The following is a 17,876-nucleotide window of genomic DNA, read 5'->3' as shown; positions in this document are numbered from 1 at the left end:
GTCCAACCAGCAAAATACATTCTGGTACCGGTTCAAAAAAAAGGAAAAAAAGGTGTTTATATCGTTTCTTTCAGTTTCATTTTTTAAACCTGTGAAATCAAGTTTATATTTAGCTCATTAAATTACTTTACCCATCAGTTCAGATGGACAAACAACTACCTTGCCTATAGCGCAAGATGCGACTGAAATTTTAGGGTGGGGAGAGAGCGAGAGAGAGTTCAGGAGTCTAGAAGCGCTGGGCATCTTGTTATGACATGCATTATCTGAATCAGGTCCACAGAATTATACCTAGGAGGAGCGGTTTCTAAGGAGAAACTTTGAATGTCCATTGAGCTAACTAGCTAGATCTACCGAGCTAACAAGCTTGTGTGTGCAGAGCAGCACCAGAACGAAAAACACATCTTACCTTTTGTAGTTAGTAAATCCAACGTATCCATACATATAGCATTGAAAAGGTTAATCTAGTCTTCTGTAGCTAATTTTTAAAAATCCCATTTTCTGAATAACGCTTGAAACGTAAGTACAGTAGCCTATCCTTCGGAGGGGGGAGGGGCCTAAACACGCTCTGTCAAAGATTTGCAGCTTGCAGGTCAACACTGGAATAACTTTTGTTACAGATTGAGGGTTTTGCATTGGTGCTTTGTTGCGTTTTTTTGTGGGACTAGAAAAAACGGATTGTAAAATAACGTTATTAACCGTTTCCCATGCTTTTAAAATAACGGGTCTGTTCCGGAACAGTACGGATCACCTTCGTTCCTGTTCAGTTTCTGTTAATTGAAACGTATTTTAATGTTCTGTTCCCTGAACTGGTTCCAACCTCTGACACATATACAAATACAATGACATAAGGCTAAATATATTAAGTCTTAGATACTAAATAGGATTGTTTGTGCCATACAAGATTCTTATTTGTTTTTCATTATAATTTTCCATGTGGGATATCTGTTCCGAATTAAGACTCAAAGATGTCTGCAGAAAGAATGGGGTGTCAGCTATGACATGACTCCTTGAGTTTGAAAACATCTATTTTGGTTATTGAACTAGAGTAAGTGAAGTGTCTTACACCTGGTAACAGAATAGAGGAAACTGAATTTCCTCATGGGTCCCTGTTCTGATTTGTATTCAGAAATGCATAATTATGGATATCAATGTAATTCTTTACATGGTGATTTATCCTAAATAGGTGATATATCCTAAATAATCCTATCATGATTATGTACCAATAAAACATTGTGATATAAAATGGTATCGCCCCCTTTTGGCCAACCAAATAAATGTTTATTTCATGAAAAATAAAACAAACGACCATTGGGCTATAGCACGAAATTGAATGCTACAACTGGACGAATCATGACAAAAGATAGTTGTTGAAAGAATTGGCAAATGCTAATTGCAGACAAATCTTATTTAATATTCCTTTCTGGTGGAGGAGTTTAAGCATGGAACACGTGTGTGGCACGCACGTGATGGAGCAGTGAGTCTGACGAGGAATGGTCTTAACATATTGAGTTAGGTTATAGATCATGGGCTGGATAGAAGCAGTCTACAGTCTTCAGAACTGGATAATAATTGCTTTATTTGGCCTAGGCATAGGCTAGACTTTCATTCTTGTTTTTTTTTAAAGCAGCAACACCTGCTTAAGAGAATTTGGCAGTAGTTCCAACCGGCCTCAACTGCAGACCACGTGTAACCATGCTAGCCCAGGATCTTCTTCACCTGGCGCCCACCCGTAGCTGCTCCCCTGCCCAGTCATGTAAAATCCATAGATCAAGGCCTAATGAACTTATTTCAAATGAACTGATTTCCTTATATGAACTGTAACTCAATAAAATCGTTGCAATTGTGTCATGTTGCGTTTCTATTTTTGTTCAGTATATTCTGGAGTGGACAACATGCGCAGGTAGTCTACTTTAAGTGATTCGTTTTACAATCTGATGAAAACATGCCTGGTTGTGTTCATGCCACATTAAACAAGGTAATAAGGTTTTTACTATTGGGGCGATCAAAAAACGTAGTGCACGTGCAATGTGGTTTGTGACTACAATAATTTCCCATTGTAGCAAATTCCATTGAATAAATCCCATGAACTATTTTTCAGAAATCTTGTTACTGATTTGGTAACATAATTTAGTTTAAATAACTTAATGATTAAACTAAAATGATTACCAGTAAAACAGTCTAATTGACAGGTCTACCTTAATTGTTACTTATGTGAACTTTTATTCCCTTCCCTCCTGAGACAAATTATAAAACATCTTAACGACCTGGGGTTTTTGGTAACGGAATTACAGGCACAGGGCAATTTATCTTAAATTTACTGAAGACGGGAGAAGAAGAAAAAACAAAATATAAGTGTTGATATTAATTAGCGGGGGTCGTTACTTAAAAGTACAACACAATATTTAATACCTTTTTTGACTTTCTGGTACTGTTTTCTAAGACTCCTTTTCAATCTGTTTGACAAAGAACATATGACTTTTGTTAGAGTTGCGTCAATTCAAATCTGGTATCAGGATAAATATGACAATGAGTCACCGATTGTATACTATGTATTTTTAATTAGCTAAGCAATAAGTGGTAAATGCAATTTTCGTATATACGGGCTCACTGTAATACCACGCAGGGCAGAACATAGAACTGACAAGACGTGTGTAAAACAGTATTCTTTATACTGTGATAGACAGTTCCAACCCGTCTGTTGGCCTATCACAGTAGAGACTGGGCGTGGTTTAAACTTGCTCAGCCTATTGCAGGCGCTCAGGCGGGTCCCCGCCTCTTGGCGTTTCTGTTGATAGATGTAAGTGTTGCTGTGAAGAACATCCATGCGCTCATACCGTTATCTCGCACCTGGCTCCTGTTATCTAACAAAAGACCGCTTGTTCTCGCAACACCCCGCTCTGAATGTGCCCCACTCCCAACTCATTGAACAGTTCCTGTCTTCATGCTACTTTTCCATAATGAGAAAGGCCAATGGCCTTGAAACTGTTAACAATGTTTCAAGTCAGCTATGTTGCATAACACATACTTACATACATCCACACAAGCCAACAGCAGATAATATTCAATGATATATATGGTAATGGCTATAGTGTAAAACACAGAAACCTCATACTTTGGACATACTTACGTTTTCCTAGACCAAACTCGAGTCCGAATGGCTTTGTAATTGGCAATTTCTTGCTCTCCTTTCCATCACGAAGAGGTGTAGTCTACATACGAATGCAAGGGCTCCTGTGTTGTTATAGGCTCGTCAAACTAAATACACAAGTGAAACGTTAGAACGCTAGTTAGCTCGTATACTACTTATGTTTCAGACTACCGTGAACGAAACAGGACACAACGTTGAACTTGCCTGTATATAGTAAATCGGGCTCAAACTCCCCTAACAACATGAAATCCCCTGTGTTTCCCCTGACATAAACGGCTACCTTTCAAACCTACGCCCTTGGGGGAATCCCCGCGGACATATTTGTCGTCAGGCAAGTTAGGGAAGTTTGCAACAATAAGCCCCTCAGCACTCGTTTTTAATGTTGGTTGTGGAGTCATTCTATCTAAAAAATAATAATAATAACATAGTCGCCTGTGCTTCCCCAGACATAACGGCTACGTTTCAAACTCATAACAGGCTGACTACAACGGCAAAATACATTTTGAAATCTATGTTATTCAATTATTGCTTGCACCAACGAGCATCTAAATTTCCAAGGACTAAAATAGAAAACAGTTATTTTTCTGACGCGATGCTGCAAGTCCTGCCTCTCCCATCTCCTCATTGGTTTATAGAAGCAGGAACCCACATGCCATCTGCTCATTGGTTATACCCACATGGGTGACTGAAAGACGAATGAGATCAGTGGCGGTAATGCACCTAATTTACGAAAGTTGCCAATCGTAATATAAAGTCAAGAGAAGAAAAAGCCTAGGGGGAGAGATGACTAGAAAATATTCGGTTGGCCGTTTTATGCATGGATTAATTGTCGGAGTAGAGGACCTTGTGCATTTCAGGTAAAATAACAACGCAATGTTTATATTCCAGGACAAATTAGCTAGCAAGTGCAAGCTAGCTAGCTAAATTATGATAACATTTTAATGCTTTTCGACCTGTCCCCAAATTAATATAATTGGTTCAGTTTGTTTTGATATTTTAACCTGCGCGTCGTGATCACGTTTGGTGTGGGCGAACAAAATACATTTATGCACGATGGCGCACGCACGCACGCAGCCGGTTTGGGTTCCGTGTTATGCCCTTGGGGGAATTGCCGGGGACATATTTGTCGTCAAAGTTTGCAACGTAAGCCCCTCAGCACTCGTTTTTAATAGAGTTTGCGAGTGAACAATTATGTTCACTTCGGGGCCTGAAATGCCCCATAATTCAATTCGCAATGATTGTGCATCCGCTAAGAAATGTCCACCAAAACTTAAAACCTCAACATACAAGTGTAAGTAAAAACGAATGTACATAAGTTAGAAATTCTGCTACTAATGCACAAACACGTCTTGTAAAAGTAAATATGCTTTTGTTTGGTTAGCTTTTGGAAATTGTACAAATAAAGCATTTTACTTCAGAAGTAGCTAGGCAGGCTAACATTAAATAGCTAATTAATTTGCTAGCTATCATACAGTAGATGTTTATTAAAAATGATATAGTAAATATAAGTAGACATGCAAACATAATTGACTGTACAGCATAAAGCAAGCTACAGGTGGCTGAAAACAACACATTCGTCAAGGGACGAATGAGTGACGAATTTCTGGGCAAGTACGGTCCATTTAAAATTAATTCGTTCCTCCCTCGTTTTTAATTTATTTTTAATTTAACAAACCTCAACAAACAAAAGAGGAATAGTCACATGCAAACAAGCATAACGTTGAAGTTGGAAGTTTACATACACTTAGGTTGGAGTCATTAAAACTCATTTTTCAACCACCACAAATTTCTTGTAAACAAACTATAGTTTTGGCAAGTCTGTTAGGACATCTACTTTGTACATGAATTATGGAATTTGTCCAATTTTACTGGGATTTTATCAACATCAAAATTACATTGAAGCAAAAATTCTAAACCACCAACAGAGTCAAATAAATACTTAGGGAAGACATTCCAAATACTGTTCTGGTTCTTAATATACTTCAGAATCAAATTTATTTTAAAAGTATTATTTAGAGTATTGAAATCTAAAACCTCAAGACCTCCTTGTTCTTCAAATCAAAATCAAATCAAATGTATTTATATAGCCCTTCATACATCAGCTGATATCTCAAAGTGCTGTACAGAAACCCAGCCTAAAACCCCAAACAGCAAGCAATGCAGGTGTAGAAGCACGGTGGCTAGGAAAAACTCCCTAGAAAGGCCAAAAACTAGGAAGAAACCTAGAGAGGAACCAGGCTATGTGGGGTGGCCAGTCCTCTTCTGGCTGTGCCGGGTGGAGATTATAACAGAACATGGCCAAGATGTTCAAATGTTCATAAATGACCAGCATGGTTGAATAATAATAAGGCAGAACAGTTGAAACTGGAGCAGCAGCGCAGTCAGGTGGACTGGGGACAGCAAGGAGTCATCATGTCAGGTAGTCCTGGGGCACGGTCCTAGGGCTCAGGTTCTCGAGAGAGAGAAAGAAAGAGAGAATTAGAGAGAGCATATGTGGGGTGGCCAGTCCTCTTCTGGCTGTGCCGGGTGGAGATTATAACAGAACATGGCCAAGATGTTAAATGTTCATAAATGACCAGCATGGTCGAATAATAGTAAGGCAGAACAGTTGAAACTGGAGCAGCAGCATGGCCAGGTGGACTGGGGACAGCAAGGAGTCATCATGTCAGGTAGTCCTGGGGCATGGTCTGGGGACAGCAAAGAGTCATCCTGTCAGGTAGTCCTGGGGCATGGTCCTAGGGCTCAGGTTCTCCGAGAGAGAGAAAGAAAGAGAGAAGGAGAGAATTAGAGAACGCACACTTAGATTCACACAGGACACCGAATAGGACAGGAGAAGTACTCCAAGATGTTAAATGTTATATTTTTTTTTTATATAGATATAACATTTACATTTAAGTCATTTAGCAGACGCTCTTATCCAGAGCGACTTACAAATTGGTGCATTCACCTTATGACATCCAGTGGAACAGTCACTTTACAATAGTGCATCTAAATCTTAAAGGGGGGGGGGGTGAGAAGGATTACTTTATCCTATCCTAGGTATTCCTTAAAGAGGTGGGGTTTCAGGTGTCTCCGGAAGGTGGTGATTGACTCCTCTGTCCTGGCGTCGTGAGGGAGTTTGTTCCACCATTGGGGGGCCAGAGCAGCGAACAGTTTTGACTGGGCTGAGCGGGAACCGTACTTCCTCAGTGGTAGGGAGGCGAGCAGGCCAGAGGTGGATGAACGCAGTGCCATTGTTTGGGTGTAGGGCCTGATCAGAGCCTGGAGGTACTGAGGTGCCGTTCCCCTCACAGCTCCGTAGGCAAGCACCATGGTCTTGTAGCGGATGCGAGCTTCAACTGGAAGCCAGTGGAGAGAACGGAGGAGCGGGGTGATGTGAGAGAACTTGGGAAGGTTGAACACCAGACGGGCTGCGGCGTTCTGGATGAGTTGAAGGGGTTTAATGGCACAGGCAGGGAGCCCAGCCAACAGCGAGTTGCAGTAATCCAGACGGGAGATGACAAGTGCCTGGATTAGGACCTGCGCCGCTTCCTGTGTGAGGCAGGGTCGTACTCTGCGGATGTTGTAGAGCATGAACCTACAGGAACGGGCCACCGCCTTGATGTTAGTTGAGAACGACAGGGTGTTGTCCAGGATCACGCCAAGGTTCTTAGCGCTCTGGGAGAAGGACACAATGGAGTTGTCAACCGTGATGGCGAGATCATGGAATGGGCAGTCCTTCCCCGGGAGGAAGAGCAGCTCCGTCTTGCCGAGGTTCAGCTTGAGGTGGTGATCCGTCATCCACACTGATATGTCTGCCAGACATGCAGAGATGCGATTCGCCACCTGGTCATCAGAAGGGGGAAAGGAGAAGATTAATTGTGTGTCGTCTGCATAGCAATGATAGGAGAGACCATGTGAGGTTATGACAGAGCCAAGTGACTTGGTCTATAGCGAGAATAGGAGAGGGCCTAGAACAGAGCCCTGGTGGACACCAGTGGTGAGAGCGCGTGGTGAGGAGACAGATTCTCGCCCCGCCACCTGGTAGGAGCGACCTGTCAGGTAGGACGCAATCCAAGCGTGGGCCGCGCCGGAGATGCCCAACTCGGAGAGGGTGGAGAGGAGGATCTGATGGTTCACAGTATCGAAGGCAGCCGATAGGTCTAGAAGGATGAGAGCAGAGGAGAGAGAGTTAGCTTTAGCGGTGCGGAGCGCCTCCGTGATACAGAGAAGAGCAGTCTCAGTTGAATGACTAGTCTTGAAACCTGACTGATTTGGATCAAGAAGGTCATTCTGAGAGAGATAGTGGGAGAGCTGGCCAAGGACAGCACGTTCAAGAGTTTTGGAGAGAAAAGAAAGAAGGGATACTGGTCTGTAGTTGTTGACATCGGAGGGATCGAGTGTAGGTTTTTTCAGAAGGGGTGCAACTCTCGCTCTCTTGAAGACGGAAGGGACGTAGCCAGCGGTCAGGGATGAGTTGATGAGCGAGGTGAGGTAAGGGAGAAGGTCTCCGGAAATGGTCTGGAGAAGAGAGGAGGGGATAGGGTCAAGCGGGCAGGTTGTTGGGCGGCCGGCCGTCACAAGACGCGAGATTTCATCTGGAGAGAGAGGGGAGAAAGAGGTCAGAGCACAGGGTAGGGCAGTGTGAGCAGAACCAGCGGTGTCGTTTGACTTGGCAAACGAGGATCGGATGTCGTCGACCTTCTTTTCAAAATGGTTGACAAAGTCATCTGCAGAGAGGGAGGAGGGGGGGAGGAGGATTCAGGAGGGAGGAGAAGGTGGCAAAGAGCTTCCTAGGGTTAGAGGCAGAAGCTTGGAATTTAGAGTGGTAGAAAGTGGCTTTAGCAGCAGAGACAGAAGAGGAAAATGTAGAGAGGAGGGAGCGAAAGGATGCCAGGTCCGCAGGGAGGCGAGTTTTCCTCCATTTCCGCACGGCTGCCCGGAGCCCTGTTCTATAACTGTTCTACAGTGTCAAAAGCTTTATAAAAATCAACAAACATAAGAAAACTATCATCAAGGATGAGGTCATTATCGTCAATCATATCTAAGATCAACCTGATGTTATTACTAATGTGTCGACATGCATAAAACCAGATTGTTCTTCATCAATTATATGATGCAAGCCTTGTTTCAGCCTCTTAGCAAATACAGGGGCAAATAATTTCCCATCATTAATCAACGGGCTAATGGATTCCTTCCTTGCTCCCTCGCCCTGCAAGTGAAAATTCGTCAGACGTCATGATACCTCATCAGTTGGGGGCTGAGGGGAGAGGGTGTGTCTGTTATGTGTTTGGAATGCTGCCATAAAGTAGCGCCGCTGTCCAACGGGGTAACCCAGACACGTTACAGGGACTATAGATTCCGTTCAATATTTTGGCCAAATTTCATATTCACAAATGTCAATTTACCATCAAAACACCACATTTTATTACCTTGCAAAAAGAAATGTAACTATATTTTAAGACAAGTAAATACTCTACCAACAAAAAAAGCTGTTTGAATTCTGTGTATGTCCCTTAAGATTCTTGTGTAATGTGATATTATACCCCCTAGCCCAAATGTCCGTTGTATATTCTTTATATATACACTTGTGTTCCCCATGTACTTTTTGTATTGATTTGTTCTTAATAAAAATAAATAGTTTTGTCACCAGCATTCTTCTTCTTCAATGAGGTTTAATGGTGATTGGCATCCAATAAATGTTTCACATCCACCACCTACTAGACTGGGGTACAACTCCCTTATACTATACTTAAAAAATAAAAATACAATACCCTACCATCTAACACTACCCCCCCCAAAAAGTATATATGAAAAAAAGTGCACCATTCTACTCCACTATTTAAATCTATTTATTCCTACCTCAGGCACACAACTGGAAAGGATGGGACACCACCACCTAACACACCCTGTAACTCTTCTGATGTCAAGTCTCGCACACCCTAATACCTCTCTGCAGCTGTCACCACAACCTCAATTTTCTGCGACTTACGTTCCTGCAGTACAGTTAAAAATCCAATCTTACTGAAAGATATCACCTGTTGGCCTATCCCTCTGTACTGGTACAAATCTACTACTCACACCCCTCCTCTCAAGATCCCTCCTCCTTGTCTCATCTTCTTCTACTTTCTTCGCTGCCTCAATCCTGGAAACCTCAACCTACCTCTCTCGCACGGGACATTTCTGATCCCCAGCCCCATGGGCACCCCTACAATTAACACCTACCCCTACTTTCCCCAATGCTACACATTCCTTAGTCTCATGCCCTTCTGCATACTTCTCACACCTAGGAACCTCCCTCCTACAAACTGCTGCCACATGCCCATAGGCTTGACAACTCTAACAACGTAATGTATTCGACACAAAAGCTTGCACAGGATAACTTATACTGTATATCCTATCATCACATTGTTGAGCAAAGACTCACAGTGGCGCCCTTTTCATGAGAGCAAAATAATTCACATTAGTTTAAAGCGGAGCGCCTTCTCCCTCTGACCAGCAGAAACAATGATCACAAGACCACTTCTGGTTACCCTCACCGAAAACTCTGTTTTGACCCACCCTGAAACTACAAAGAGATCAGCCAATTGGCAAGGGTCCACTTTTTCCAAAAACCCTGCGCATGCAGGCATTTAAAACTTGACCTGATTTTTTTTCAAAGATATAGACACACACACAGTACAAGTCAAATGTTTGGACACACCTGCTCATTCAAGGCCTTTTCTTTACTTGACCATTTTCTACATTGTAGAATAATAGTGAAGACATTAAAACTATGAAATAACATATGGAATGATGTAGTAACCATGTAATAACCAAAAAAGCATTAAACAAATCTAAATATATTTAAATATATTTTATATTCTTCAAAGTAGCCACCCTTTGCCTTGATGACAGCTTTGCACACTCTTGGTATTCTAGCAACCAGCTTCACCTGGAATGCTTTTCCAGCAGCCTTGAAGGAGTTCCCACATTTGCTGGGCACTTGTTGGTTGCTTTTCCTTCACTCTGCGGTCCAACTCATCCCAAACCATCTCAATTGGGTTGAGGTCAGGTGATTGTGGATGCCAGGTCATCTGATGCAGCACTCCATCACTCTCCTTCTTGGTCAAAAAGCTCTTACACAGCCTGAAGGTGTGCTGGGTCACTGTCCTGTTGAAAAACAATGACCATATGGGATGGCGTATTGCTGCAGAATGCTATGGTAGCCATGCTGGTTAAGTGTGCCTTGAATTCTAAATAAATCACAGACAGTGTCACCAGCAAAGCACCATCACACCTCCTCCTCCATGCTTCATGGTGGGAACCCCACATGCGGAGATCTTCCATTCACCTACTCTCCGTCTCACAAAGACACAATGGTTGGAACCAAAAATCTCAAATTTGGACTCATCAGACCAAAGGACAGATTTCCACCGGTCTAATGTCCATTGCTCGTGTTTCTTGGCCTAAGCAAGTCTCTTGTTATTATTGTTGTCCTTTAGTAATGGTTTATTTGCAGTAATTGACCATGAAGGCCTGATTCACACTGTCACCTCTGAACAGTTGATGTCTGTTACTTGAACTCTGTGAAGCATTTAGTTGGGCTGCAATTTCTGAGGCTGGTGACTCTGATGAACTTATCCTCTGCAGCAGAGGTAACAACTGGGTCTTCCTTTCCTGTGGCGGTCCTCACGAGAGCCAGTTTCATCAAAGCGCTTAGCGCTTGATGGTTTTTGCGACTGCATTTGAAGAAATGTTCAAAGCTCTTAATTTTCCCGGATTGACTGACCTGCATGTCTTAAAGTAATGCGGGACTGTCAATTCTATTTGCTTATTTGAGCTGTTCTTGCCATAATATGGACTTGGACTTTTACCAAATAGGGCTATCTTCTGTATACCAACCCTATCTTGTCACAACACAACTGATTGGCTCAAAAGCATTAGGAAGAAATTCCACAAATGTACTTTTAATAAGGCACACCTGTTTAAAAAAAATGCATTCCAGATGACTACCTCTTGAAGCTGGTTGAGAGAATGCCAAGTGTGTGCAAAGCAGTGGTATTTCATAGTTCTCATGTCGAAACTATTATTATACAATGTAGAAAATAGCAAAAATAAAGAAAAATCGTGGAATGAGTACGTGTGTCCAAACTTGACTAGTTGTGGCCAAAAGTTTTGAGAATGACACAAATATTAATTTCCACAAAGTTTGGTGCTGCGTCAGTGTCTTTAGATATTTTTGTCAGATGTTACTATAATGTTACTATAATAATGTTACTACTATAATTACAAGCATTTCATAAGTGTCAAAGGCTTTCATTGACAATTACATGAAGTTGATGCAAAGAGTCAATATTTGAAGTGTTGACCCTTCTTTTACAAGACCTCTGCCATCCGGCCTGGCATGCTGTCAATTAACTTCTGGGCCACATCCTGACTGATGGCAGCCCATTCTTGCATAATCAATGCTTGGAGTTTGTCAGAATTTGTGGGTTTTCGTTTGTCCACCCGCCTCTTGAGAATTGACCACAAGTTCTCAATGGGTTTAAGGTCTGGGGAGTTTCCTGGCCATGGACCCAAAATATCAATGTTTTGTTCCCCGAGCCACTTAGTTATCACTTTTGCCTTGTTGCAAGGTGCTCCATCATGATGGAAAAGGCATTGTTTATCACCAAACTGTTCCTGGATGGTTGGGAGAAGTTGCTCTCGGAGGATGTGTTGGTACCATTCTTTATTCATAGCTGTATTCTTAGGCAAAATTGTGAGTGAGTCCACTCCCTTGGCTGAGAAGCATCCCCACACATGAATGGTCTCAGGATGCTTTACTGCTGGCATGACACAGGACTGATGGTAGCGCTCACCTTGTCTTCTCCGGACAAGCTTTTTTCCAGATGCCCCAAACAATCAAGAAGGAAATTCATCAGAGAAAATTACTTTACCTCAGCCCTCAGCAGTCCAATCCCTGTACCTTTTGCAGAATATCAGTCTGTCCCTGATGTTTTTCCTGGAGAGAAGTGTTTTTTTTGCTGCCCTTCTTGACCCCAGGCCACCCTCCAAATGTCTTTGCCTCACTGTGCGTGCAGATGCACTCACACCTGCCTGCTGCCATTCCTGAGCAAGCTCTGTACTGGTGGTGCCCCGATCCTGCAGCTGAATCAACTTTAGGAGACTGTCCTTGCTGAAGCCTTCTTCACAACAATTGAACCACTCTCCTTGAAGTTCCTGATGATCCGATAAATGGTTGATTTAGGTGAAATCTTACTGACAGAAATATCCTTGCTTGTGAAGCCCTTTTTGTGTAAAGCAATGATGACGGCACGTGTTTCCTTGCAGGTAATCATGGTTGACAGATGAAGAACAATGATTCCAAGCACCATCCTCCTTTTGAAGCTTCCAGTCTATTCAAACTCAATCAGCATGACAGAGTGATCTCCAGCCTTGTCCTTGTGAACACTCACACTGTCATGTTTTGTCATATATTGTCATGTCTTGTCCCTGTGCTTTCTCTTTTATTCGTTTCCCCCTGCTGGTCTTATTAGGTTTCTTTCCCTCTCTCTCTATCCCTCTCTCTCTATCCCTCTCTCTCTCTATCGTTTCGTTCCTGCTCCCAGCTGTTCCTCATTCTCCTAACTACCTCGTTTACTCTTTCACACCTGTCCCCTATTTTGCCCTCTGATTAAGTCCCTATTTCTCTCTCTGCTTTCTGCGTCTGTCCTTGTCGGATCCTTGTTTGATGTTTGCTGTACTGTGTCCTTGTTCCGTCCTGTCGTGTTTTTGCCTTCTTCAGATGCTGCGTGTGAGCAGGTGTCTATATCAGCTACGGCCTGCGTCTTCCCGAAGCGACCTGCAGTCTGTGGTCGCATCTCCTGTTGTTCCCCTCTACTGACTAGAGGGTTTCAGTTCTCCTGTTTTGACTTTACCTGTGATAGTATCCAGGATTATCGTTTTTGTTAAAGACTGGAATAAACTCTGTTTCTGTTAAGTCGCTTTTGGGTCCTCATTCACCTGCATGACACACACTTGTGTTAACAAGAGAATCACTGACATGTCAGCTGGTCCTTTTGTGGCAGGGCTGAAATGCAGTGGAAATGGTTTTTGGGGATTCAGTTCATTTGCATGGCAAGGAGGGACTTTGCAATTAATTGCAATTCATCTGATCACTCTTCATAACATTCTGGAGTATATGCAAATTGCCATCATACAAACCGAGGCAGCAAACTTTGTGAAAATTAATTTGCGTCATTGTCAAAACTTTTGGCCACGACTGTATATACAGTTGAAGTCAGAAGTTTACATACACCTTAGCCAAATACATTTAAACTCAGTTTTTCACAATTCCTGACATTTAATCCTAGTACAAATTCCTTGTCGTAGGTCAGTTAGGATCACCATTTTATTTTAAAAATGTGAAATGTCAGAATAATAGTAGAGAGAATTATTTATTTAAGCTTTTATTTCATTCATCACATGCCCAGTGGGTCAGAGGTTTACATACACTCAATTAGTATTTGGTAGCATTGGCTATAAATTGTTTAACTTGGGTCAAATGTTTTGGGTAGCCTTCCACAAACTTCCCACAATAACCTGGGTGAATTTTGGCCCATTCCTCCTGACAGAGCTGCTGTAACTGAGTCAGGTTTGTAGACATCCTTGCTCGCACAAGTTTTTTTCAGTTCTGCCCACAAATTTTCTATAGGATTGAGGTCAGGGCTTTGTGAAGGCCAAACCAATACCTTGACTTTGTTGTCCTTAAGCCATTTTGCCACAACTTTGGAAGTATTATTGGGGTCATTGACCCCATTTGAAGACCCATTTGTGACCAAGCATTAACTTCCTGACTGATGTCTTGAGATGTTGCTTCAATATATCCACATAATTTTCCTTCTCTCATGATGCCATCTATTTTGTGAAGTGCACCAGTCCCTCCTGGAAGCAAAGCACCCCCATAACATGATGCTGCAACCCCTAGTGCTTCACGGTTGGGATAGTGTTCTTCGGCCTCCCCTTTTTCCTCCAAACATAACGATGGTCATTATGGCCAAATAGTTCTATTTTTGTTTCATTAGACAAGAGAACATTTCTCCAAAACGTACAATCTTTGTCACCATGTGCAGTTGCAAACCGCAGTCTGGCTTTTTTATGGCGGTTTAGGAGCAGTGGCTTCTTCCTTGCTGAGTGGCCGATATAGGACTCGTTATACTGTGGATATATAGTGGGGCAAAAAAGTATTTAGTCAGCCACCAATTGTGCAAGTTCTCCTACTTAAAAAGATGAGGCCTGTAATTTTCATCATAGGTACACTTCAACTATGACAGACAAAATGAGAAAAATCCAGAAAATCACATTGTAGGATTTTTAATTTATTTATTTGCAAATTATGGTGGAAAATAAGTTGGTCAATAACAAAGGTTTATCTCAATACTTTATTATGGTTGGCAATGACAGAGGTCAAACGTTTTCTGTAAGTCTTCACAAGGTTTTCATACACTGTTGCAGGTATTTTGTCCCATTCCTCCATGCAGATCTCCTCTAGAGCAGTGATATTTTGGGGCTGTTGCTGGGCAACACGGACTTTCAACTCCCTCCAAAGATTTTCTATGGGGTTGAGATCTGGAGACTGGCTAGGCCACTCCAGGACCTTGAAATGCTTCTTACGAAGCCACTCCTTCGTTGCCCGGGCGGTGTGTTTGGGATCATTGTCATGCTGAAAGACCCAGCCACGTTTCATCTTCAATGCCCTTGCTGATGATAGGCTTTGTTACTTTGGTCCCAGCTCTCTGCAGGTCATTCACTAGGTCCCCCTGTGTGGTTCTGGGGTTTTTGCTCACCGTTCTTGTGATCCTTTTGACCCCACGGGTTGAGATCTTGCCTGGAGCCCCAGATCGAGGGATCCATTTCCTAATTGCTCCCACAGTTGATTTCTTCAAACCAAGCTGCTTTCCTTGCAGATTCAGTCTTCCCAGCCTGGTGCAGGTCTACAATTTTGTTTCTGGTATCCTTTGACAGCTCTTTGGTCTTGGCCATAGTGGAGTTTGGAGTGTGACTGTTTGAGGTTGTGGACAGGTGTCTTTTATACTGATAACAAGTTCAAACAGGTGCCATTAATACAGGTAACGAGTGTGATTTTCTGGATTTTTTCTTCTTCTCATTTTGTCTGTCATAGTTGAAGTGTACCTACCTACTTCTGTACCTGTTTCCTCCAGCATCTTCACAAGGTCTTTTGCTGTTGTTCTGTGATTGATTTGCACTTTTCGCACCAAAGTACGTTCATCTCTAGGAGACAGAACTAGGAGTCTCCTTCCTGAGCGGTATGACGGCTGCGTGGCCCCATGGTGTTTACATTTCCGTACTATTGTTTGTGCAGATGAACATGGTACCTTCAGGCGTTTGGAAATTGCTCCCAAGAATGAACCAGACTTGTGGTCTACAATTATTTTCTGAGGTCTTGGCTGATTTCTTTTAATTTTCCCATGATGTCAAGCAAGCACTGAGATTGAAGGTAAGCCTTGAAATAGATCCACAGGTACACCTCCAATTGAGTCAAATTATGTAAATTAGAAGTGTCTAAAGCCATGATGTCATTTTCTAGAATTTTCCAAACTGTTTAATGGCAGTCAACTTAGTGTATGTAAACTTCTGACCCACTGGAATTGTGACATTGAGTTATAAGTACAATAATGTCTGTAAACAGTTGTAAAAATGACTTGTGTCATGTACAAAGTAGATGTCCGAACCGACTTGCCAAAACGATATTTTGTTAACAAGAAATTTGTGGAATGGTTGAAGAACGAGTTTTATTGACTCCATCATAAGTGTATATAAACTTCCGACTTCAACTGTATAAATGGCATTTAATGAACACGTACATTACCGGTGAAAAGTTGAAACACCTACTCATTCAAAAGGTTGTTCTTTACTTTGACTCTTTTCTACATTGTAGAATAATAGTGAAGACATCAAAACTATGAAATAACACATGAAATCATATAGTAACGAAAAAAAGTGAAAATATATTTTAGATTCTTCAAATAGCCACGCTTTGATGACAGCTTTGCACACTCTTGGCATTCTCTCAACCAGCTTCCAGGTAGTCACCTGGAGTGGATTTTCATTAACAGGTGTGCCTTAATATAAGTTCATTTGTGGAATTTCTTTCCTTCTTAATGCGTTTGAGCCAATCAGTTGTGTTGTGACAAGGTAGGGTTGGTATACAGAAGATAGCCCTATTTGGTTAAAGATCAAGTCCATATTATGGCAAGAACAGCTCAAATAAATAAGCAAAGAGAAACGACAGCCCCTCATTACCTTAAGACATGCAGGTCAGTCAATCCGGAAAATTTCAATAACTTTTAAAATTTCTTCAAATGCAGTCGCAAAAACCATCAAGTGTTATGATGAAACTGGCTCTTATGAGGGCCGCCATAGGAAAGGAAGACCCAGAGTTACCTCTGCTGCAGAGGATATGTTCATTAGAGTTACCAGCCTCAGAAATTGTAGCCCAAATAAATGCTTCACAGAGTTCAAGTAACAGACACATCTCAACATCAACTGTTCAGAGGAGACAGTGTGAATCAGGCCTTCATGGTCAAATTTCTGCAAAGAAACCAATACTAAAGGACACCAATAAGAGACTTGCTTGGGCTAAGAAACACAAGCATTGGACGTTGGAAATTTGAGTCCAAATTTGAGATTTTTGGTTCCAACCGCCTTATCTTTGTTAGACGCGGTGTGGGTGAACGGATGATCTCCGCATGTGTATTTCCCACCATAAAGCATGGAGGAGGTGGTGTTATGGTGCTTTGCTGGTGACACGGTCTGTGATTTACTTAGAATTCAAGGCACACTTAACCAGCATGGCTACCACAGCATTCTGCAGCGATATGCCATCCCATCTGCTTTGCGGGACTATAATTTGTTTTTCAACAGGACAATCAATCAATCAAATGTATTTATAAAGCCCTTCTTACATCAGCTGATGTCAAAGTGCTGTACAGAAACCCAGCCTCAAACCCCAAACGGCAAGCAACGCAGGTGTAGAAGCACCTCCGTTCTGTATAAGGGCTATTTTACCAAGAAAGAGAGTGATGGAGTACAGCATCAGATCACCTGGCCTCCACCATCCCCCGACCTCAACCCAATTGAGATGGTTTGAGATGTGTCGGACCGCAGAGTGAAGGAAAAAAAGCCAGCAAGTGCTCGGCGTATGTGGGATCTCCTTCAAGACTATTGGAATAGCATTCCAGGTGAAGCTGGCTGAGAGAATGACAAAAGTGTGCAATGCTGTCATCAAGGCAAAGGATGGCTATTTGAATAATAACAAATACATTTAGATTTGCTTAACACTTTTTTGGTTACTGCATGATTCCATGTGTGTCATTTCATAGTTGAGGGCTTCACTATTATTCTCCAATGTAGAAAATAGTAAAAATAAAGAAAAAAAACTATGAATTAATAGGTGTTCTGAAACTTTTGACCGGTAGTGTACTTTTTCTAATATATTACCATCTGTCAAGTTACCCTAAAACTTGTGACTACAGTGAATTCGATCTAAAATGTCAACAATATCCCACTCAAATGACATAACTGATTATAGCCCTACACCTGGTCTGGTACTTCTAAGTACAGTATGTCATGTTATAAGAGTGATTTTATACTGCATGAGAAGGGAGATAGTCAGCCTTGTACTATTCACTAACCAGTCAGGCACTGGACCTCCAAATGTCATAGGCTTATCAATTGATCTCCTGACAGTGCAGAAGGTGGGGCA

At 42.1% G+C, this 17,876-nt stretch overlaps 1 protein-coding gene across 2 annotated transcripts in view; it reads right to left on the bottom strand.

Moving 5' to 3' along the window:
- The window catches only part of LOC124032025 (F-box only protein 6-like), a 33,631-nt gene extending 29,913 nt beyond the window's left edge, over nt 1–3,718 (bottom strand). Inside the window, exon 1 of one of the 2 annotated variants that reach the window (XM_046343981.1) lies at nt 3,128–3,718. The gene's annotated coding sequence lies outside the window, so the exon portion shown is untranslated. Of the gene's footprint in view, nt 1–406; nt 556–3,127 lie in introns of those variants that run through there. The other variant, XM_046343982.1, reaches the window with a different exon arrangement.
- Between the last annotated feature and the right edge of the window lie 14,158 nt (nt 3,719–17,876).

The sequence above is a fragment of the Oncorhynchus gorbuscha genome, linkage group LG03 (genome assembly GCF_021184085.1).
Source record: "Oncorhynchus gorbuscha isolate QuinsamMale2020 ecotype Even-year linkage group LG03, OgorEven_v1.0, whole genome shotgun sequence".
NCBI classification, from domain to species: domain Eukaryota; kingdom Metazoa; phylum Chordata; class Actinopteri; order Salmoniformes; family Salmonidae; genus Oncorhynchus; species Oncorhynchus gorbuscha.
This window is presented reverse-complemented; position numbering and strand designations above follow the sequence as displayed.